The sequence below is a fragment of the Lathyrus oleraceus genome, chromosome 6 (assembly GCF_024323335.1).
Source record: "Lathyrus oleraceus cultivar Zhongwan6 chromosome 6, CAAS_Psat_ZW6_1.0, whole genome shotgun sequence".
Classification (NCBI taxonomy): domain Eukaryota; kingdom Viridiplantae; phylum Streptophyta; class Magnoliopsida; order Fabales; family Fabaceae; genus Lathyrus; species Lathyrus oleraceus.
In genome coordinates, this window is record NC_066584.1 from 78,720,221 (window position 1) to 78,743,465 (window position 23,245).

Here is a 23,245-nt window from a genome sequence, read left to right on the forward strand (position 1 = left end):
CATTGGGGTAAACTAACAACAGTCTTCATCAGTCCAACAACCTTAATCAATTCCATGACTTCCTTCACCTCAACAGCCTCCTCTCCCAGCTCTCTTTCAACAGCTACCCTCCTCTGAATGACAAACTTCTATTTGCAGCACCATCTTCTAGATGAAAAGAGATATTGTCTAAGTGCACAACTCCCACTTTGCCTGGAGATTTCTTAACAGCCTGCTTATCAGTAGGGGAGATGTATGGGACATCATCTTCGACATGCTCTTCAGAGTCAGAACTCTCTCTCTCTTTCCTCTTCCTAACCTCAACTTTACTCCAAGATTTGAAGGGTCCTACACCAACAACCTTTTTCACTCTTCTTGCTGTCCTCATTTCAGCCACACTCTTCCCTTTCTGGTCCTTAGTTTCTTTGCTATACTTGGTTTCACAAGATGAACCAAGGTGTCATCTTCTTCCTCAGAACTTTCTTCCTCCAGATCAATAATATTCTCAGCAGTTTCATGAGACACATTTGCTGGTTTCTTGCTAGGTAAGGTTTTACCTAGAGAACATAATCCCTCAGCAGCCACTTCCTTTTCTGATCTAGATGAGTCATTATCTTTCTCAGCTTGGGGTTCCACCTCAGGAGAGGGGTCCCTTCTGGACAGATGGGTAGAAACACCCTTGACTGCATGCCCTTCATTCAGAATCCTAGTAAATAGGTTCCTAATGGTACGATTAGTAAAGTGCATGTCATCTTTATGAGGAGATTTTTCAGGAATGTTACCTTGCTTACTTCCAGCCATGGAAGAAGGACCTGGGGCGTCACCTGGTATCACACAAAGAGGAGTAACATCCAGCACGTCTTCATCTAGAAACTCCATGGAGGGAGTCCTTGCATGATGAGTGGGTTTTGATCCTTAGGATGAGGGATGTTGAGACATGTTGTTGAACTTTTGAAAAAAATCTCTTTGCCCTAGAAGAGGTTTTCTGAGTAGTTGGATGAAGATGGAAAGAGTTGTGTTTAGGTAGCGTGTGGAAATGGCATAGATACTAGTTCCAATACTAGGTAATGATTCATCATTAATGTGCCTCTTTCTTTTAAGTGGGCAGACACTATTTTTATTTCCTTTTCCACTCCACTTTAATTGCCATAATTTCACAAGAATCCAAATCCCCAATTTCCCTTTTACATATTCAAACTGATTATTATCCAAATCCCTTGCAAATTTGTCAACTAATTGTATTTCATGTTTTAGAACAATGATTTTGTCTTCCACAAATTTTCTAATGGAGTGATGACAACAAGTAATGTGCTTGGTCCAACTGTGCTGAATAGGATTTTTGGACATAGTTGTAGCATTTAGGTTGTCATAATACAATGTCATGAAATCGTGTGTGACATCGTATGCAATTATTAGTAGTTTCAACCAACCCAGTTGAGAACAACTGCTTCCATCTGCTATATATTCAGCATAAACACCATTTTCATCTTTCAAATATGTAGGAGCAAGTGTCCTTTCACTCTCCATCCCAATCTTCTCAACATTGTTCTTGGCACTTTTGCTTTGAGATAGACACATAATCCCTTCTATCTGCTTGACTTGTAGCCCAAGTCCAACAAAGCTCTTTCCAACTTCAGACTGCATATGACTAGTAACATGTCCACCTATCTGATCCAACCTCCTATCTTTTTGAGCCATCATGTGCTTTTCTCCTTTGGAAGTGATGTTAAGTCTGAGCTTCTGTTGTGACATCTTTGTCTGATATTTCCCACAGACTTGTCTTTCATCACTCTTAAGAGTTCCTCTAGCAGATATACTCATCTTCATCCCTTTTTCTTTGACATAGGTACACTTATATGAATAATCAATTTGAGAGCTCCACATGTAACCGTTGTCTTTGGTCCTGATTCCTTTCATAATCACTTCATTGTCTTTGTTAGTAATCAGACATTCAGTTTTAGTGAAGTTAACATTCAGACCTTGATCACATAGTTGACTGATGCTTATTAGATTTGTAGTCAAGCCCTTAACCAGTGGGATCTTGTCAAGTTTAGGAACTCCATGACAATCAAGCTTGCCTATCCCCTTGATTTCACCCTTTGCTCCATCACCAAAGGTTACATAGCTTATGGCATGAGGATGAAGACCAATTATCAGGTCTTTGTTTCCAATCATGTGTCTGGAACAACCACTATCAAAATACCACTCTTCTTTGGCTGAGACTCTGAGGGGAATGTGAGCTATTAGACTTGTCACATTAGTCTTAGGAACCCATTGCTTCTTGTTGACATGCCTGCGCTGTTTGGGTCTGGATTGATAGAGAGTCTGATGATGAACAGGACTAGGATAACCATACAGCTTATAGCAGAAGGGCTTCAGGTGACCAAATTTCCCACAGTAATGGCATCTCCATCTTTGGTGTTTCCCTTTCTGTTGTCTTCTCTTTTGATGTTGTGACATATGATGTGACATCACAGGTCTGCTGCACTTAGGTTTGGCTTAAGGTTTGCAACCAGTGTAACTGCACTCAGGCTTAAATTCATTATACCCAATGCCAGATTTGTCACTGTTATTTGTCCAGTTTGGAGAATCTTGTCTAAGGAGTCAAATCCATTATTTAACATTCTTACATACTTGGTCATCTCTTCTAGTTTAGACTTCAAGAACATAGCTTCAGTTTTTAACTTGGGGATGGTTTCCACATGGTCTGCCTTCTCAGTCTCCAGCTGTACTATCTTCTGGCTTTCAACCTGTTGACTTTCATCTAGCTTGGCATTCAGAACCACTGCTTCTGTTTTTAATTTGGAGATGGTTTCCAAGTGTTCTACCTTCTCATTTCAAGTTGAGTTATTTCCTTCTTCTGGCTTTCAACCTGTTTACACAACTCTACACTTTTGTGACACAACTCTCTGTAGGTAGAGGCCAACTCTTAAAAGGTTACTTCATCATCACTTGAGTCTTCATCAGAACCCCATCTTCCAGTCAAGGCAGTTACCAGATTTGCAGGTTCTTCTGTTTCACTTTTATCAGACCAAGTGGCAGCAAGACTCATCTTCTGCTTCTTGAGGTAGGTTCCACATTCAGTTCTAATGTGTCCATACCTATCACATTCATAGCACTGTACTTCTTTTCCTTCTTTGGGCTTATCATCAGACCTTGCTTTTCTTCCAGCATTGTTGGATTTACTGATGTCAGATGAGATGTTCTTGACATTTGCCTTAGATCTACATCCATCTTTTTTAACAGTCTGTTGAACTGTCTTCTCAGCATTGCTACTTCATTGGCCAAATCTTCATCAACATCCTGACCATTTTCCTCTTATGTGTTTGACATGAAGGCCATGCTTTTGGTTTTCTTTTCAGAACCATCATTTAATCCCATCTCAAATGTTTGGAGGGAACCAATTAGCTCATCAACTCTCATGTTGGAGATGTCTTGAGACTCTTCTATGGTAGTCACCTTCATAGCAAATCTCTTAGGGAGTGATCTGAGTATTTTTCTTACCAATTTTTCATATGACATCTTCTCTCCCAGGGCTCTTGAGGCATTAGCAATTTCAAGGATACTCATATGAAATTCATGAATATTTTCATCTTCTTTCATCCTTAAATTTTCAAACTTGGAGGTGAGCAGTTGTAGTCTAGACATCTTTACTCTAGAGGTGCCTTCATGAGTGGTCTTGAGAATGTCCCAATCATCTTTGGCCACTTCACAGTTGTTTACCAACCTAAAAATATTCTTGTCTACTCCATTGAATATTGTATTCAATGCTTTAGAATTTCCAAGGGCTAAATCATCCTCCTCCTTTGACTATTGTTCTTCAGGTTTCTTATCAGTTATGGCTTCTCCTTCTTTAGTAATTACAGGATGTACCCAGCCTGTTAACACAGCCTTCCAAGCCTTGTTATCAAGAGATTTTAGAAAGACTACCATTCGAGGTTTCCAATAGTCATAGTTAGAACCATCAAAAATTGGTGGCCTGTGAACAGATCCTCCATCTCTCTCCATTGTACCAGAAAGTATTGTCCCTAGATCAAACCATAGCGGGATGCCTGCTCTGATACCAATTGAAATTCTGGTATCAGATATGAGATGTCGAAGGTAATGTCACGACACTAATATTTGAGTAACACAAACAAAAGAAAGATATAGAATGGTAATGCAAAAGACACAAGAAATTGTTAACCCAGTTCGGTGCAACTCACCTACGTCTAGGGGCTACCAAGCCAGGAAGGAAATCCACTAAATAGAATCAGTTCAAAGACTCTCCGTACACTTCAACAAGTTACAGTCTTTCTCACCTAATCTCTGCCCGTGCAATTTCTACCTAAGCACTCTTAGATATGAGAACCCACTCACTCCCCTTCAATCACACCTGTGATTTTAAACAACAATTCCTTGTGAAAAGAAGACACTTTTCAATAACACACTCTTGATTTTACTTAGCAGTTTCAATCAAGAAGACACACACTTGATCTTGCTTAACAGCTTTGATCAAGTAGACACACACTTGATCTTGCTTCACAACTTTGATCAAGTAGACACACACTCTTGCTTACAAGCTTAGAGTGACAAATTACAACCATAACTCAGACTAATTCAATCATCTAAGGATGACTTGAATGGCTTACAAGTCTCACGACTAAACAATATACAAACCCTAACTCTCTCTCTATATTTCGCTCAGTATTGGTTGTGTATCAAATCAGGTTTTCCAAGTCCCTTTTTATAAAAGCTTTCAGCTGGGCTTGGACATCTTGAAAACCCTAAAACTATTTTCCAATTAAATCTTTTTCATAATAGTTGGTTAGATCTCCTCGGAAAATAAGTAAATCAGGTTGTAATCAATGATTGAATGTGCCTGCAAATCAGATCTTCAATCATACATAGATTGCCATTAAATGCGCAATCACATAACACCAGATATTCACACTGAATATTCTGTGTACATGATGTCATGACATTGGGTCTGACATCCTGGATTAATCCTGCATAATTCCATAATTCCTTTTATAATTTTCAGCAGGTACATAATATCAGATGTCATGACATCGTGTATGGCATCCTGAGACAATCCTGCATAATTATGTTTTCCATTTAAACTCCAGCAGGTACATATTATCAGATGCCATGACATTGTGTATGACATTCTGAAACAATCTTGCATGATTATGTTCTTGAACTCTAGCAGGTACACAGGATGTCTTATGTTAAGACATCACACACAACATCTTGTGAATACTCTTTGTTTTACCAAAATTGCTGCCAACACTTAGAACCAACAGTTAAAATCTCAGTTTTTTTTTCTATCCGGTGTAAAACCAAGGTATTGAGCTCAAAGGTTTTGGAACTTAAATACTACCTGCTCCAAGGTTCGGGTTTGTGGAGAGAAGATTAACCGCTTCAATCCACCATGGGAAGGAAGGTTGGCCACTTTAGTCTCAAGCTTATTCTAAAGAAAAGTAAAAAAACGCTCATATCTATCATCTTGTATCTCTTGGTTGAAGATCAACGCCAATTCTTTGTATAAGGGGGGTTCGTGAGCCTTTCCTACTAAAAGTGAGAATAAGATATGTTCATCCTTCTTAGCTTGATTTTGATGAAGACAAAATGCTATCATAAGAAAAAGGATCAAAGAAGAAAAAGAATGAATCAAGTTTCAAGTTTATGTCAATATTTGGATATCTATTATAATTAATCATAAAAAATGTATATGTAATTCAATTCATATACACATATTAAGTGCTCAAATATCATTCATGCACTTAAACCATACAAAAATTGTTTTTCACTATGAAACATGTCTAAACTTGGTTTTGATACAATCTGTTGACATGTATGAACAATAGATTATCATATGTGTATGATTTCATAACTTAGAAAAAAATTAATTTTCATGTGAACAATCGATTGACATTTAACCATAATTGATTGTTTCAAACTCTCTATTTCAGATAAATCATATCTTTCAATAGACCAATCAATTGTCCTGTGTAAAAATTCAAAATTTTAACGTTGCAAAGAATAGACCAATCGATTGACATCTAGGGCCAATCTACTGTTCCTGAATTTTATTCATTTTTCTAAAACATTGACACACCACTTCATGGTAACTTTTCCCAAACCATTGCAATTATTTTTCTGATGAAATATCAAACATTGCCATGATAGATACAAGGATGCTTGTGTCATATGAATAGGAGTCAAAATTCAGATTTAAATTAAAATCTTTCAAATTGTAGTTTTCGAATAAATTCAAACAAAGTTGTTAAGTGTTCATATATTTTCAAATGAAACTTTGTGCATAAATGTTCACATGATATAAACAAGTTTCATTCATATCATTTTGAGCACTTAAGTGTATATGTTTGTATTGTTATCAAAGGGAAAAAGAAGAGTAAAAAATTTAATATATATTGGAATACAAGTCAAAAGAGATATAAACTCAAGTGTTAAATTTGTATTATTGTGATAATTAAATTGTTGGTTATTGTTGTAAAAGGTTCAAAGTCCAACATTGTTTTGGTGTTTGTTGTAAAAGAAAGTGGTGTTACTTTCTTATGTTGGTTTGTGTTAGAAGATTTTAGGATAGGTCTTGGTATAAGATTTGTACAAAGATCTAATATATTAAAAATCTCTCATAGGGTGTGAGAGGACTAGATGTACCCTTGGTTGGAAAGGAGAACTATGATACATACTTGTGTTCTTTGCATTATGCATTCGTTTTTCTGTATTTTATTTCATGTTTCATAAAAAAAATTCCGGAAAAATAAGAACCATCTCTTAAAAATGAGAAAAAGTCTTAAAACCTAACTCACCCCTCCCCCATTCTCTCTCTCTCTCTCTCTCTCTCTCTCTCTCTCTCTCTCTCTCTCTCTCTCTCAGGTTGCAATCTAAACTTACAAAAAGATCCCAATGTTTAATGGAAGCTATCAAGATCAATTCTTAGGGACAAGACTAAGTCATATTTTACTGAACCTGAATAATTCTTGGTGTTCTTCTTCTTCCATTAACTCATTCTATTTCTACATTTTACTATCCGCTACTAAGTTTTCTAAAATGTTTTCAAACTCTGAATTTATTTCTAAAAGTTTTTTAAAACCAAGATTTTCCAAACCACACGATTCACCCCCTCTTGTGTGTTTGAGCATTAGAAGTCTCTTGCTTGTATCCTTGAGCATTCATAGTCAAATATGATTATAGTGAAATCCCTTGGAAGTATAAGGGGAATGGACTTCTCTCGATTTGTGGGAGGAACCAAGATGAATCTACTTGTGTCTCCCTCTCTCTAAACTCTGAACCTATTTTATCTGGGGAAATCACTTAACTAAGTATCAAATTCTAGACTTTGAGTTCAGAATCTAATCAGAGATTTTGAGAAAAGAAAGAAAAAGATAACACAATTAACCCCCTCCCCCTTCTGGTTTTTTTCTCACCTTCAATTGGAATCAGAGCAAGGTCTGTGCTCTAACACTTAATAGTGGTACATAAAAGATCCTAAGAGAAAAATTTGATTGATGTGTCTCAAACCTTTGGTCCCAAAAACAATGTTGTAAACCATGAGTATAGTACTTCTGAAAAGAATAACTATAATTTTAAACCTCCAACCTTTGGTGGATATTCTAATGAGTTTGAATGGTGGTAAAGTAATATGTACATTCACATCATAGGTGTTGATGATAAGTTGTGGGACATTCTTGAAGATGGTATTGATATTCCAATTAATGGAGTGTGGACGGTTGCTATTAGAAAAAGCTTCACTTCTACTCAAAAGAATACCTATATAAAACATCACAGAGTGAGTGACATTATGGTAAATGCTCTACCCCATTATGAGTACCTAAATATAATCAAGAAATCTACTGCAAAAACTATCTTTGAATCCTTGGTTGCTACCTATGAAGGCAATCAACAGGTAAAAGAGGAAAATGCTAACTTCTTGGTCCAACAATATGAAGTGTTCAGAATGAAAGAAGATGGAGATATTGCAACCATGTTCTCAATGTTTTAAGTTCTTGTATATGGACTTCAAGTTCTGAACAAGAGTTATACAACAAATGATCATGTGAAGAAGATTCTTAGGAGTCTTCCTTCCAAATATAGACCAAAGGTGACAACATTCAAAAAGCCAAGGACTTAAACAAAATTAGTCTTGAAATCCTGATAAGAAATATCCAGAGTCATGAGACGGAGCTCATAGGAGATGAACCTACAAAGAAATCAATGTCTCTTGCTTTGAAATCTGTTGGTCCATCTGCTAAGTCTCATTAAGTCTCGGAACCTGAAGAAGCTGTTTATGCAGGAGGTTCTGAAGAAGATTCAGATGTTCAAGCACTCATCAAGAGACTTCAGATCCTCAAGCATACAAGCAAGAGACTTCTTGCAATCTAACTTACAAAGAAAATATTCTTTTTTTACACTTGATATACAATCATAGGTCTAAACAAAATATAACATACTAAGACTCTTTAAGACCTAAGAATTTCTAAGATATACAAATGATAAGAAATTCTAAGTTAAACTTGTCTTTTTTGTTTGATAGAGTAACAACTCTTTTATTGACATTCGTTAGTTGATATTTCTTTAAGTCTTCAGCTCCTTATATAGAGAGATAAAAAAAGTCATTTAAGAGAATAACTAGCACAAGTGAGTCTTGGAGAAGCTTGATCAAAGACATTGGAATGTTACTTGATATGGTTAATCCCTTCAGATTCTGGATCTTTTAGCTTCCCTTTAAATTCATTTTTAGTACCAGAATTGACTTTATATCAGAATTTTTAATTTATGGTCATGCACACTTTAACATATGTTAGTACCAATTGTTCTTTAAATACCATGTTATCATCAAAATCTTAGAGATATGGTACAAACCAATTTTGTTCCAACACTTTCTCTCATTTTAAATCATCTTGAATCGACTTTGATTCTCTCTCTCTCTCTCTCTCTCTCTCTCTCTCTCTCTCTCTCTCTCTCCCTCTCTCTCTCTCTCTCTCTCTCTCTCTCTCTCTCTCTCTCTCTCTCTCTCTCTCTCTCTCTCTCTCTCTCTCTCTCTCTCTCTCTCTCTCTCTCTCTCTCTCTCTCTCTCTCTCTCTCTCTCTCTCTCTCTCTCTCTCTATATATATATATATATATATATATATATATATATATATATATATATATATATATATATATATATATATATATATATATATATATATATATATCAATCTATTTATATATCTAAACGTTTCTGTTACTTTCTCTCACTAATTTTTTAGCTGAAGTTCTTTTCGACAAAGTCTTTTTTATGAGTACTTCTAGAAGGGTAGATTTGTAAGTTCACCAAAGAACTTTTATTTATACCTTGATTGAACATTAAATCTAATTAGGGATTGTTTGTTTAAGTTAGAAGTTAAACTCGTAAAAACTTTGATTTGGAGATTATGTGATCAAACCTTTGTTTAGTTTCGAAGGTTCAGACCGTGATAAAAGCTTCAAAAGGTTCTTAGTTAGCACATGGTAAAACCAAGGTTTAAGGTTCGAATTAGCACGATATTAAAATCTAATATAGTTTTTGGTTAGCCCGTGATAAAACCAAGGTTTAAGGTTCGAGATTAGGGTGACATTAAAATCTCTCAGGTTATTAGTTAACCTGTGATAAAATCAAGATTTAAGGTTCGTGAGCTCAGTCCGGTGATAAAAATTCACAAAGTTTGTTTAGAAGTTTGATGACTAATCGCTCCAAGATTCTCATGGAAAGGATATTAACCGCTTCGATCTGCCGTTTGGAAGAAAGACTCATCACTTCACCCTGTTGTTTATTGTTTGGTTGGAAGTCAACCTTAAACTTCATTTTTTCCTTGTATAAGAAGCATTCGTGGGTACAACCTATTAAAAACTTTCAAGTTTTTGGATACTCTTAAGATCAATTCTTAGGGAACATAGTATGCTATTTTCTTTGTTTGATTGAACCTCTATAATTCTCAGCGTTCTCTCTTTTCTCTCAACTCTTTATTTTCTGCACTTTAAATTCTACAAATTTTATTCTGCTGTTTCTTAATATTAAAACAATCTTAAAAATAATTTTAAACTCTAATTCTAACCTTGAAATATTTTTATAATCATATTTTTCAGAATCATACAATTTATCCTCCCTCTTTTCTGTGAAGTCACATATCCAACAAAATTAATTTATTTCTCTTCAATTTGATGTTAAGTTGGACAAACCGGTATCACACGAAATGCCAAATCTTCTATCTACATATTCATGTTGATTATCGTATCATTAATTTCTTTCATTATTCAAAACAATCTTCTACATATGCAGAACATGTTAACAAATAAAATTATTTTCTTATATATTTGTTATCATGAATGAAGGCCAAAACTAAATATTATTGTTTTTCGATTCATCTTAATTCTAAATATATTGTAGAGATATTTATCTAGATCCCAAAACATTAAGATTGTTTTAGTTAGAGGACAAGATAATGGTAGTCTCATACTTGGCCACTCTTTAGAGTGATATCTTTAATTTTTATGGGCTACCGTCTATGTTCATAGTTTGTGATAGTGGAGTTAGTGGGAGATATTTTATGAACACATACTATACATAGTACAAGTGAGTAGTATGAATATTATATGGCCATATCATCTAATCTAGAATGAGATAATTCTTTTTTATGAAAAAATTGTACTTATTGTAAACCAATGACAATCATTATGAGCTATAGGACTAGTTAAGGAGGGACATTGATGCATCCAATAGATGAAAGAAATACTAGTAAAATGCAACACAAATAGAGGACAGTCCTTGCTACGAATGCGGTAGTATAGGGTTTAGGTATTAATCAATCTAGTAATGGAATAGAATTTGTTTTAACAATGTTAATTTAACACATACATGCCTCGACATGTGTTATAAACTTAGTTTTCCTTAAACGAAAGGCAACTAGACAAACAATAACATGAACGTTATAGTTTTGCACGTTCTTCTATGGTTGGTTAAATAAAAAAGTTGAAGAGTCTGAACATTGATTAATTTATAAAGCTGATGAGAAGGACAAAGTGAAAGGGACATGGGAAAGATAAAGAAAATGATGTTTAACGGTTCTTTTTGTACAAAATCTCAATTTTATTTTACTTGGGACTCGAATCAATTGGTATGTGTGGCCAAATACAGTGTCCTTTTTCATCGATATTAGTCACTCTCACATGCTAACACTTCCTCTATTTCCCAACTTATTATTGGGCCACTTCATTGGAGGATTCAAAATATGCCATCATGCTTCATGCTCACTCTATATATTCCATACCCACCCATACGAAAGACTATAATCAATAATCATGAATTGAACCTTCCCATAAATATTCTATAATATGTAAATATTGTAAGCTCAAATGCCAACTTTAGACTTTCAAAATACCGATTTATAATAGGATTTATTTTATGAAGATGTATTTTTAGCAATACGTATTTTATGGTGCATATAACCTTTTTTTTTAAACTTACTAAAACACACTTATTTTTATGAATGTATGTTTTACCAACGGGCATCTTAGAGTACTTTTAACCATTTTTTGATTAAAATTTGTTAAAATACACACTCTTTTTTAATAAATAGTAGTAATAGTTATAAAGTGTGGGTCCTGTAAAATGAGTTTGTTTGGATCTAGTAGAGCGTGTTTTTGGTACGGTAGAACAAAGATGACTTGTAAGATTACAACTTCAATGCTTAAGTCAGTGAATGAATAAGCAGCAGTATGAGTGTGAGAATGAGCAAAATACTTGAGTTTTGACACAGGAAGATCTTTATATAGAAAGGGCGGATAGAAGCGCCCTCACTTGATTCGGCATCTCGTGTTGATCACCATCTGATCAGATATGGCGGTGGAAAATTGGTAGAAGGTAGGAATTGTGTGCTCTGAGCTTTAGTTAGGCCGTACTTATTCCTTTGTGTTTTCCTTCGTAGCGCTTGCTTTTGGGCCTTGACACGTGGGCCTTATAAGAGGCCCAAAGGAGTTCCCCTCTAAGTACTTGTTCATATTTGTTAGAATGATGTTTTGTCGTGTGGGCTTCTAGTCTAGACCTTGGTTGAAAGGTGTGATATAGTTGTGAGGTCGGTAGCATTGGGAACACGCATATTGAATGCCTTCCTTATAACTCATAACGTCTCACTAGACGGTTGTGACACGTGGCTATATGCCTCTCAGTAATGATGTCTTTTTATCTTAGATTACGCGAGCGTTCTGAGAAGTTTGGTGCAAGATCACGATAGTTGGTGATGTGGTCACATTTTCCCATGCATGTTGTCGAGAATCGAATTGTTGCTTGAAGAATACATAAGAGTTTCTAGGTTATTGTCTCTCTTTTTTCCATTTGTAAAACTCCAAGTGTTTTTCCCTGTTTTCTACAGTTGCCCATTCTCTTCATTAACATAATCATATCGACCATTACTCAGACGTCATTACTTCGTCTTCTCTGGAAAAATTTGCCCAACATAAATCATCAAGTTCCTCTCTTTCAAGGCAATAATCAAAGTGTATTTTCTATTATGTACTCATTTTTCTTTTGCTAGGGTTTCTTGAGAATGTGTTGATTGAGGATTTAAAAGAAGTACTTGTGGTCGATGATGGAAGGGTAAATAATACCTTTGCTTCTAGGGAGGTTGCTAGAGGTTTTGCCTTTCTCTCCTTGCCCTTGATGAACCTCGTTGTTGTATATGTTTTTAAGCAATAATGCAAGGCCATGTCCTATATCAAAGCACATTGTCATGTGTTTGGTTACGACCTTACAAAAAGTGAGGTGGGTGGTGGTTTGAATCCCAATATCATGTTTATGTTCATGGTCATTATTTTGTGTGTGTTGACATTACTTCCGAGATGGACAACTCTGGCCTAGGAACACAGAATGTAATGAGAAATAACTCATTTGTGTGAGTGGATCAAGAAATGTTAGATGTTGTATCTGCCTTAGCTGGTAAGGGCATTCTGGACCAAGCTTTCATCGAGGTGGGTCCCCCTTCGGACTTGGGGGTATTTTCCTTCGAAGGAGAAAAAAATGCGTGTAGCAAATATGAGGGGTGTGTCATCCTTCTTCATGAATGTTTGTTTTCTTTGATAGGTTTTCTTCTTCCTTTCATCGATTTTGAGGTAGGCATTCTGAATCATTTGGTGATCCATGCAATTTTGTGTGACATTCAACTTGGGGTGCCTTCCAAATTTAAGGATAGATTCCCAAAGTTATAGCGTCATTACCAATTCTTGGATGAGGTTAGGTCTTATGTCTATGTTCAGAATGACGTGTCTCAAGAGGAGATCCACCTAAAGAGTAAATTGGTGGCCTTTTGGAAACTTTTGAGCTTTATTAACGGCGCCACACCTTCTGGGGTGGGGTCCAAGAAATAAAAAAAAAACGATATATAGAGGCGCTCTTAGAGGTGTATCATCTTTGGTGTGTGGCAAATAAATTTCCTGACTTTCTTTAATAGTTCTTTATTGATGGTTTCCTTGACTCCTTTGATCACTTGTTTGTAGATAATATGAAGTGTCATAAGACAATGCTTAAAATAAAAAGGACGCGTATGGTCACACATTTTCTCTCAAAAGTCATTCACGTTTCGACTTCGAGAAGAACTCCAAACATGGGGCCCGTTATTGATTTATTTTTTATCCTTCCTACCCCAGCTAGAGTTGATGTACTAGTTTAACTAATCGACATATGGTGGAAGGTTCCCCATATTTTCCGTTAGGTGCGACTGAAGGTGATTTCTAGAGGGGAGTATTCCCTTAATGTGCCTTATGGTTGATGGCAGAAGGACAAAACACTCTAGACAATTGTGAAATGTTTGAGAGGATATGATCCTAAGGGACGCTTAACCTCGATCCCAAGTGCATGGTCGCCTCTGTTTCTAGCTTCTCCTGGTCCCCAAACGGCTATGGAACTTCACTCATTTATCTTAAAAATTGTATGCTTATTTTTCCAGCAAGGATGAAGGTGTTTGTCCGGAAGAGTTGGAAAAATGTCATATTAGGTGTGTCATGTGTCAGCTGTCCTAGCCTTTGGTGGCACTTGTATGGGAGAGGTCATCTTGCCTGTCTGCCTTCAAAAAGAGAAAAGGCGCTTGTGGACCGCCTTTATGTTATTACTATTGAGTATAATCGGTTTTTGGAGGAGCTCACGAAGATGAGTGGTTTGTTTATGAAGGTGAGGAAAGAGATTCAGTCTTTTTGGTATCCTTATATGTTGGATGAAAAGGTGCAATTGTTGGATCTAAAGATAAAGGGGAAGGACGCCGCTCTAACATTCTCTCACGCAAAATTATTCAAAATTGAGGTTGCTTTAGCTTAGGAAACTCAAGCATTTAATTCCTTCCGCAAGTGGGTAGAGGAGTTGGAGATGTCTTTAAACGAAGCTTTGGAAGGTTGGAAGAAGGCTCAAGATAACCTTTAGAAGATGCATCTTGAAAACCTTGACTTATCTAAATAGTATTCCAATTCATTGGAAGATAATTATACAATTCTTCAGGTTTCTTTTGAGAATGCATTGAGGAAGGTAGATTTTTTCCATTACGGGGTGCAAATATCAAGGGAATAATTCTACATGAGCAAGAGATGGTGGATGGGAGGTCGGTTAATATTGAATCGAACTCATAGTTTTTTTTTTCCGAGGTGCTATTTCCTGATGTAACACTTGTTGTTGATCGAATTGATAATCACCATTATTGCTTCTATTTTATTGATCTTTCTTCATTTGCTTACGGTTATTTTTACCTTTTACATGTTTTACTTTGAGTTTCAAGTTTTCCTAATGGGAACTGTCTTGAACCTAAGATCATGTTTTAAAATTTTAATGAACGTCTCTAGGGACTCGACCCGACCAAGGGTCGATACCCATTTCCTTCCCCAAGTTTGAATTTGGTTTGAGTTCGACATGATATGTACTAACTTGTGTGCTAATGAAGTGGTTAGCTACCAATAGGGGGTGAGCCCTAATTACCACATTGTTTGGTTGTTTGTTGTCTTTATCTCTGCTAATTTTGTTGTGGGGTTTTGATGCTTTAGTCGTACACCTAGGGTGTTTGTGATAACACCTCTTAGTCGTGTATATCATTTGTCATAAAGAAGAGAACGTTGAGAAAATGTTATTTATTTCTATGTAAGATATGTTAATAATGCAAAATAGATTTTACGTGTATTAGATATTGATATTTAACCAAGTGACTACGTCGCTACTTATTAATCTTAGGGAATCTTGGTGCGGTGTACCATGGATGGCTTTAGCCTTTCTTTGCATATGTCTTCTGCAATTATCACTCTAAAATAATTTATGTCATGCTTAGTAGGAGTACCAATCCCTCCCTTTAGTGGTTGATTATCATTTTTCCCACTTGTTTGATGAGGGAGGCTCTGTTGATCTCCATTTCACTTTATTCGGCTTTCCCACCTCAATCCCGCTGCAATGCTTTGTATGTCCTTCGGTCTCTAGCTATATCGACATATAGTATTATTGACTCGTTCTAAACGTTAACATAATTTATCTTCAGGTGGAGTGGGGAGGCCACCACATCCAATGTTTATGCAATGGCTTTTCCTAAGATGCAATTGTAGACACTCTTGAAGGGGACTACCAAAAATTACAAGTCAACTGTTATGGTGTCCCTTTCTTCTCCGAGTGTGACCATTAGTTTGATGTATCCCCATGGGCAAAGGTTGGAGGCTTCATGATGACATTCGTCATTACGTTAATTTTATGAGTAAATTTAGACCAATTATGAAGAATATTAACCAAAAGCAAAGTACAAGTGTGAAGAAAGAAGCGAAAATCCAAAACAAGGAAGAAATAGGCACTTGGGGAAATTATGAAGAAAAAGGAAGAAAAACATGTGATTTTTCCTCTAGAATTCTCGCGCTCGTGATGCATTTCACTACGCCGCGAAGAGGCTTGCCACGCGGTGGGATACTAACTATCGCGGACGCGATGGAGCTTTTTGAGCTGACGCGTTTTCCTCTATTTAACACATTTTTTTGCCACTTTTTTAAGGGGTTCCAAATTCTAAGACTGAGAATGATTGCGAAGGCGATATTTAGTGCTTTTCGAGGCTATTAGAGCCATTGAAGAGCATTTTCTTCAGTGATTTTTCATGTACTATGAATCTAAACTTATGGTATATTTATTTTAAACTATGAGTAGCTAGATTTCCCCTAGGTTAGGTCTTTTTGTATGATGAACCTACTTTTATTCTATTGGGAGACATATGAGTGAATGATGTTAATGTTATTGCTTTGACATATTTTTATTATTCAATTATAGCTTGTGTTCATTGCCTATTGTATGTTACGACACAATTTAATCTAGGTAAGTAGTGACATATTGACCGTATAACTTCTTAGCGGAAATAAGATAATTGTTCGGTTATCTAATTAACTAAGGATAGTCTAATTAGGAATTGTGACTTAGGGATTAACGTGCTCTAGTGCACAGTCTGGCGTTTTAATTGGCGTGACGGATTAGAGAATTAATTCTTAGGCTAGTGAGTTACACACCAAGGGATTGGGTGCAGTGGTAAGGTTAATCTGTCGTGTAACTCTTATGTTACTGCATGTCGGTTAATGCGTATTTCATCAATAGAATAGAAGAAGTGAGGGATTCTAATGAAAAGACCTAATTGCTTTATCATCGCATATTTTCCAAGTTAATTTTCTCTTGTTTTCGGATTAAACAAACAATTCTCGAACACCCTCCCTTTTGTTACGTTAACTCGCACTCATTTTCCTTGTTAAAATCCAATCCTCGTGGATACGAATATTATTTTATTAATTCGATACATACTAGTTCACTTGCTAGTTTTGTCGTCAATTTTTTGGCACCGTTGTTAGGGATTGTTGATTTTCAGCAAGTTGATTTTTATGCGTTTTTTGTTATTTTTTAGGTTTAAATTTAAATTTTCTTTATAGCTAGTTGTTAGCTATTTATCTTTATCTTTATTTTATTTATTAGTTTCTAAATTTTAGTTGTAAATACATATAATTTTATTTTATTTTCTTTATTTTCTATTTTTATTCTTATTGTTACTATTTTAATTTTAATTTTTTCTTCGCTATTTTTAGTTAATTCTTTTTATCTAGTTCAATGCTACTAAGGTATTTTTCTTCTAATTGTGTATACAAGGTAAAGAAAGGCAAGTAGTTGCCTTAACTCGAGTTCAAGCAAATGTTAATCTGGTCAAGGGCCTACAGTGTGATTTTTGTGATGGAGGTAACGCCAATGGTTATTGTGTACCATACATTGAAGAAGCACATTTTGCAGGACATTGTCAAGAGCCAAAACAATACTTCAACACATATAACTCATGGTAGGATGATCATTCAAGTCTTAACTGGAGTCACAATCAAACTCAAAGTTTCAACCAAGAACCTCCTCAAGATCCACCACCAAGGATGTAATCCTTTATAGAGGAAACTTTGAACGAATTTATGAGGGCTGTTCAAAAATATTTTAGAACAGGTGAGGTCACTCTAGAAATACCTGAAAGGGATTTATCTCTTCTAGAAGAGACTGTAAAATAATTCATGTTGACTCAAAAAAGTTAGAAGCAACACACTAAAAAATTAAAGCATTCAACAAGGACATTCAAGCATCCAAAAAGGAAATTGAAGCACCAATAAGAACATTGAAGCATCCATGAAGAATATTGACAATCAAATTGGGCATTGTCTAAAAAAGTGGTAGCTCGACCAATTAGAGATTTTAATGGGAATGTGTTGGATAGTTCTAGGAATAATGAAGTTGAGAGAGAAGTCAAAGATGAATGGGAACTAGTTTATGAAGGAGGAGTTGAAAAGGAAAAAGAAGAAGAAAAATGCATGCCATCAGATAACATTGAATCAAGAATAGAAGAAGTCGGGGAGGAAAATAGATATGGGAAAAGATAAAGAATGGTAAGCACAGACGATCTAGTTTTGGATTCAACAATTTGTCTAAATGCAGATATCCAACAAGAAAATCTTCAACAATATGATTTCCCCAAAAGCTATTGCAGCAACAAGGAAGATGGAAGAGAAGAAATAAATAAAGTATTGGATGCCATTTATGCCTTGCTTTTTACTATCAAACTGAAGACGATATAGAAGAAACATTATCAATATATCAAGTTGATTGGAGTACAACCAAACAAAAGAAAGAAGAAGAAGAATGTGTTATTTGTGTCATATATGTTGCCCTAACAGAGAAGCAAATGGTCAAGCTAAGGACCTTAAATAAATGTTGTGCGGGAGGAAACCCACTAATTGGTTTTATTTAGTTGTATTTCATTTTTAGTTTTCATTATATTTCAGTTTATTTCCCTTTAGTACTATGATCTAAACAAGAGTATTAGCTTGATCTTGAGAAGATCGTCCCCTTGTACTTTTCTTTGTTTAAAATTAATAAACTCGTTTGCTGCTATTTTTCTTTCAGTTTTTAATTTGCTACCTTACTAGTTCCATCATGAAAAAGAAAAGAAAAAGTCACCAGAAAAAGAAAGAATGAAAGAGATCAACAATGGAGTTCCCTTGCAGATTGAAAGTTGATGAAGAAACGAGAAACTGCCTACTTGTACTCAATCTCCAGATACCTCAACTAGTAAGGTTTGACTCAAATATTTTCCACTTTTTAAGTTTAATTCTTATGAGAGTATCCATGTATTAGTCATTTTCTAGAATTTTCATTTTTCTAATTTTGAGTCTATTAGTCTGATAAATACACACTGAGGCAGTTGTTTGTGAAAACTCTGAGCCTTCCTAAGCCATGCTATTTTAATATTTTAATATTCACTGTTTAACCCCTTTGATCCTAAAAACTTTCTTTCGATGACATAGCCATATTATATAGCCATTGACTTGGAAATAAAGTATTTCCACCCTCTTTGGAGTTAGGTAGAAATAATTGTTTTACTTGTCTGATGTAAAAGAATAAGTTTTGGGTTGCTCTTGAAAGTTAACAACGAATAAGTTTGGGATTGGGGTACTAGAGAAATTGGTAAAAAAGAAAAATAAAAAGAAAGAAAAATAATAAGTTAAAATAGCTTCTTCAAAAAAATTGTGTAAAATACGACCAACAATATGCAAATTCTCTAGTACCAAGTGAATTATAAAAGAGTGATATGGAAGGAATTTGATAACATCAGGAAAACTAGGTACCTAACTCCAAAGTTTTACTTCTACTATCATACCCTGACATAAGCCAATTTATAACCTATAAAAGACCTCAAAAGCGTGTGTTTAAACATGACTTTGATTTATTCTATTAGAAAATTTTCAAATTCATTGTTAAATGCTTTTCTATGTTGATTGAGTGATTTACCTGTTAATTTATTTGCACCATTGTGAGATGAGATACAGGTTGAGTACTTGTATGTCAAAAGAAATTTTCCGAGTTTATTAGATTGAAGCAGGGAATTAAAATGTTGATTAGAAAAAAAAATAAAGGTGACATAAATTGGTAAGGGTAAGCATTTTAAGTCCAATGAAATATTCAATGTGCAGATAGGTTACTTGAGGACAAACAACGATTTAAGTTTGGAGTTGTGATGACAGTCGTCATTACGTGATTTTTATGAGGAAATTTAGATGAATTATGAAGAATATTGACCAAAAGCAAACCCAAAGTGTTAAGAAAGAAGGAAAAATCCAAAACAATGAAGAAGTAGGCACTTGGTGAAATTTGTGAGGAAAAAGGGAGAAAAACGTGTAATTTTTCCACTAGAATTCTCGCACCGGCATTGCAACCTATCTTGGCGTGATGAGGCTTGCATCATAGCATGATATTGACTGTCGCGGACGCGATGAAGCTTTTTGAGTTGACATACTTTTTTCTATTTAAAGCATATTTTGGCCACTTTTTCAAGGGGTTATGAATTCCAAGACTGGGAGTGACGGAAAAGGATGATTTTTTGGTGCTTTTGGAGGCCATTATAGCCATTGGAGAGCATTTTCTTCGGTGGTTTTTCATGTACTCAAAATCTAAACTCATGGTATATTTATTATACACCATGATTAACTAGATTTTCCCTAGGTTAGGTCTTTTTGTACGATGAACCTACTTTTTTTCTGTTGGGACATATGAGTGGATGATGTTAATGTTATCGCTTTGACATTTTTTATTATTCAATTATCTCTTATGTTCACTGTCTATTGCATGTTACGACATGCATTTTGATATAGGTAACTATTGACATATTGATAGTAGTATTGTTGATCGAAAATAGGATAGTTGTTTAATTCTCTAATTAACTAGGGATGGTCTAATTAGGAATTGTGACTTAGGGATTAACATGCTCTAATTCCTAGTCTGACATTTGAATTAGCCAGAGGGATCAGGGTATTAACATTTAGGCTAGTGAGCTGCACAATACAGGATCGGGTGCGATGGTAAGTTTAATCTGTCGTGTAACTCTTATGTCTTTGCATGTTTGTTAATGTGTATTTCACCAATTAAACATAAGTAGGGGGTTGTGTAAGACCCCAATTTTGTCCCTAAGATCCCTCATGCTATCTCATCATTTGCATTGGCTTTGGGATCACACCTTGGCATCTTCCTTACCCCTCATTCATTGGGTTTGCATTGGGAGAGATCACCAAGCACATTTGATTGTATCATACTTTATTTTTATTTTCTTTACTAATCAAAATACAAAAAAAATATGTCTATGTATAACTTTATTTCTTTTATAGGTAGTGTGTGCATTCACCTATGCCCTATCAAGCGCACAACTAGGGTTTGAGACCCTAAATGCAAGGAGATTAATCAAGTAAAGATTCACATTGGTTATAAACATCATATATGGATCCCCATGATCTTCATTTATCATTTTGATCAAGAATTCATCAAGAGTTTGAAGCTCGTTTGCCTTGGAAGCCCTAATTTATCTTGGTATCTTGTGTGACTTCCTCAACAAGTTTCTTCAACAATTGGTCCAATATATCAAGTGATACTTCATAATACATCACCTTATTCATATATGATCCTCCATGAGTCCCAAAGATCAATATAACTTCAAGTTTGTAAGCTGGTTCAAAGAAGTTGATCAGAGAAAGTCAACTAGTCAAAACTGGGGTTCCCTAGACCCTATCTCCTACCATCTTTGTCATATGAAAATGATTCCAAGATAAAAGTTACTCCTTATGGAATTACAAACAAATTTCATGTTGGCATCAATAACTAGTGTTTCATGGAAAGTCATTTTTTATGGTGAAACATTATAGGTCATTTTGTTTGTGCCCTAATTAGGAGGTCAACTTCTAAGGACCATAACTTGCTCAATTTTTATGATATGAAGGCCATCTAAGTTTTATTATCAATTTAACGATGTCCTATAAAACTTTTATTCTTTTAGAAATGTCAAATTCAACTTGCAAGGACATGTGCCAAGAGGAAACACTATAGGTCATTTTGGATCATTACCATTGAATAAGCAATTTTCCTCAACTTCTAAAATGCATAACTCTCATTCCAAATCCAAATGAGGTCAAATTTGTGACAAAATTAAAGATGTATGAAAGAGGTACAACTTTGGTGAAGAAACCATTTACATTTTAAGCTCATAGAAAAAGTTATTCAAGGTGGAAGAAGTGGTCATTTGACTTGGTACTTAGAAAATTTTCAATTATGTTTGATTTCTCAAATTTCCACCTCAACATTCATCATGATCCAAGCTTCAAATGGAAAAGTTTTAAACATCAAAGTTGTTCCCCTTGATGTCACCTTTCCAAAACATCCAAGATCACTTCATTTGGACAAGATTTGAGGGACTTGCGCATGATTCCTTTCATAGGTTTGTTTTGGGAAGATTTGAATTCAATTGACCATTTCCTTTTGCATGCTTACATGTTATTGTTTCAGGATCCATTATGCACGAATTGGAGTGAAATCACCTCATGAATTGGGCCGAAATCATTGCCCATGCATCCATGCACCAAAGTTGCTAAAATTGGAAAATTTCCAAAGTGTGTGAAAAGCAACTTGCTAGGCTATGTATACAGGTCCATTGTGATCAGAATGAGGATCCCTGCTTGCCCAAGCTTTGAACCATTTCCTCCCTAGCCTCCATTAAAGGATAAACTTGAAATCGAGTTTCAATTCTTCTTCTGTTTTGAGATTGAAACTCCAAGAATCCAGGCCTCTCTTTGCTCCATTTCACTTCCCGCAAGCTTCTAGAGTCGAGCAAGGCAAATTGGAAGCAAGATCAAGCCAGATTTAAGCTACCCAAAGGTAATTTTTCAGAAACTTTGATCCTTCGATTCTCTCTTAATTATTCACCATTCTCTTTAATTTTTGATTGGCTGAAGTCCTACCAATGTAGGCAACAAGATTGAGTTGCTTTGAGGTCAAATCAAAGCAACTCAGATCATGAACCTCAAATTTCAAATCCATGTATCTTTCAATATATTTGGAATTGGATGAAATGGAGTTCAGATTCGAGCTCCTAAGGATTTTTCCTTTAATTCCATGTCCTTACTTTTCATTCTGGTGGTGGTTTGTGGTGGACCAGTCTGGTGAGGTCCATCGGAGAAGATGACCGAAGCTAGGGCTCTGGTGGTGTGTTGACACCTTCCAAACCATCTGATCTCTTTAAAATGTTTTAATTTTGGCCCTTGGTTTTGATTACCACCTGTATGGCGCATTGACCCAGGTCTTTGGTGGAACGCACGCGCTTGGCCATCAGATCTGCCACCTCAATTAATGAGAGAGATCTGATGGCCCTCGTTTTTTCTAATTTCTTTTTATTTTCTAAATTTCCATTTAATCCTTTTATTTTGTTTAATTCATAGCAATTTAATTTTTAATCCAAAAAATATTGGACTTTCACCAAAAATCTTCAAATATTTTTCTCTTCCATATTTTGAATTAAAATCATTTTTTGGAATAATTTTGGTATTTTCCATGAATTAATTATTTTTGTGCATATTTTTAATTGTTTTAAAATACTTATGACTTTCTAAAAATTGTGAATTTTTTTGTCTAAGGTCCTTTGACCTTGTATGACCTAGGATAAATCCCTTGGCCATTTATTTGGTGTTTTGAAGGAATTTGAGGTTTTGTCCAATTTAAAATGCATTTTAATTCATTTTTAAAGTGATTTTTAATTGATTAAATGCTTAAAAATTATGTTGAGCCATTTTTATGGTCTTGTGATGTTTGACTTTCTGTTTGGGCCTTGGTCATGGTTGATTTAACTTTTGTTTGATCAAAACCATTGGATTTAGGGGATTGATGAAATGTGCATTTCATCTCCCAAAATGAATG